The sequence below is a fragment of the Lissotriton helveticus genome, chromosome 3_1 (assembly GCF_964261635.1).
Source record: "Lissotriton helveticus chromosome 3_1, aLisHel1.1, whole genome shotgun sequence".
In the NCBI taxonomy this organism is placed as follows: Eukaryota; Metazoa; Chordata; class Amphibia; order Caudata; family Salamandridae; genus Lissotriton; species Lissotriton helveticus.
The window spans coordinates 617,978,049-617,980,363 of NC_136061.1; the positions used below are offsets into that span (position 1 = coordinate 617,978,049).

Consider the following 2,315-nt stretch of genomic DNA (forward strand, 5'->3'; position numbering starts at 1 on the left):
TGGCAGAACCACAGGAATGTGTGGTCAATGAACTGAGATGCCAGGTGCAGGGTGTCTTGCTCGTGGGTTTGAAGACAAAATGGATGTCACACACAAAATGGGTGCTTGTCTGAATAAAAATGGCTACCAGGCAGAAACAGGGAAATGATGGGGCATAATTGTCAATTTTATTTCCTCTTTCCCTCCTTGCCCAAGAGTGTACCTGTTTCTATATCTCAATTTGCATGAGATTGTCTATGCATTCCTGTAGCATAATTCTTTCCTGTTCTTTCTGCTGGATACATGGTGGAATGCAGCTGGCAGCGCATAGTCTGCACAGGGCGGGGCCACATTGGATGCAAAGGCAGCATCCAGTTATTACCAGGAGTATTATGCCTGTTGCTGACAGCAATTTCCATCCCCAGGATGATACTATTTTCCAAAACCAGTCAGACCATGTCCAAGTGCCAGGTTCTTGATGGAGGCTGGTGGCTATCTTGTGTAATTTTGTTATAGCCATATATACAGACGGAGAGTTATCAGGAATGAAAACACAGCAGCTAAAGCCAATAATTTTACAGGCTCCGCCTCTGTCAGCCAGGATGATGTCAAGGACAAGGCGGTTTTGGAGAGCAACCAATCTTATGGCAGACTGTTCCTGAGTCAAATTCCCCAGGGCAGACGCTGTCTGATTTACAACAGCCTCCAGGGTCCTTGTCAACCTGCGTATGAGTTTGGTGTTCTGCACAGGACCGACAAAGAAAAAGAAACCTTTGTTGAAGTCTGTATATTGTTCCCATGTAGTTTCCGTTTGATCAACCCCGGAGGTGTCGATCGTTCTTTTGTGTCTAACATGGGGCACTAGGACGTCTCGGTGGTAAGTGGATGGGGCCACAAAGACAGGGGGTAGCAGGAATGCTATGTAGCATGTCCCCCCTTCCAGTTCAAGGGTGCTGCACATAGGCCGTTTGCCCGCAGATGAAATAAGTATGACGGGATGCTGGAAATGATGATTTTCCTTTGTCCTCCAAGCTCACAGTGGTAAGGCAGTCACTGTGTCCTAATGGAACAGAGCCATTTTTACGGACGCACAGGTGCCCTTTTACTGTTGAGACCGAGATGGAAGGGGGACCAGCATTCCTTTTAGGTTTGGTATTTAATATCCTGTAGGACATGGTCACGTTCCCCTGCTTGTATTCTTCGCTTTCTAGGACCGTACCTGTCGCCTGAGGATCTCCATCCTCATTCGGGTAGCAGACAGCATTAAGGACCTTATTTAAGTCCCCCCAAGGCCACCCATTCTTGCATGAATTATTTCCATCAGGTCAGGAGGTTGGGGTAGTGTTGTCGGCTGTCATTAGGGCGAACCAGGCCTCACAAGTTCCATTATAAGAAAACGGGAAGGGGAAGAGAGGCATCCCTCCCTTCTTCTGATGAGGTGGGAGGCGGCCACATATCCAGCAATCTGTGATATTGCTGGCCTGATGCGTATAGTGTAGCATCTGTATAAAGGTATTGTTCCGGAGGGCTAGCCTATGAGCTAGCTCAGGAGGGGGCAGGTTGTGGTACGTGTGCTCCTGAGTGTTGTTAGGTGCATGAGAGGTATGTGGTGCTGGCGGGAAAGCAATGTGGAGGACCCAACCGAGACACGTCATGATTGTTATTAAGAAAAACAGTATGATCAAACATATGATAGGGCCGCTATGCAACTTCTTAACATTCTTCTTTAGGCGCCTCATTTTCTCTTTTTCCCACATAGTCAGGGTGTCTGAGTCTGCCCCCATGCTCTGACCACTTCACCACGAGACCTGTGTCCGTGGGCTTAATCAGCCAGAATCTGGGTGGCGGACCTCAACTTTGATTTATATTCCTGTTGTGGGGTCTGTTCCAAGGGCAATGAGGATTGTTCAGTCACAGTGTCACTGGGTTTGGCGATATCGCTGGCAACAGAGTCTATTTCTCCAAAGTACTTTTTACAGTGACTGGCATGGAGCCACACATGTCTGCCTTCGATTTTCACAGCAGTCCGCGTAGTCAGGAGGACCAACTTCGTCTTTTTCCACCTGGGCTGCAGGGGATTTGTCCTGTCGAAGTTGCGGACCAAGACCCAGTCCCCGGGTCGGATGGTGTGCTCTTCAGGGTTGGTTTTGTCTGGGAAGGCTGCAGCCACCTGTGAACGACAAGAACGGAGTGCAGACATCAAGGAAGCCAGGTAATCTGTCCGAACAGCGCTATCAACATCAGTAATGGACTTGGGTATGGGTATTCCCCATATGTTAGGGGGTCTACCAAACACAATTTCATAGGGGACTAGTCCTGTCCTTGAATGCGGGATC

The 2,315-nt window shown here is 48.7% G+C and overlaps 1 pseudogene; it reads right to left on the bottom strand.

Annotated features, from left to right (window-relative positions):
- Positions 1–208: 208 nt before the first annotated feature.
- Positions 209–1,879, bottom strand: LOC144823498 (endogenous retrovirus group 3 member 1 Env polyprotein-like; annotated as a pseudogene).
- Between the last annotated feature and the right edge of the window lie 436 nt (positions 1,880–2,315).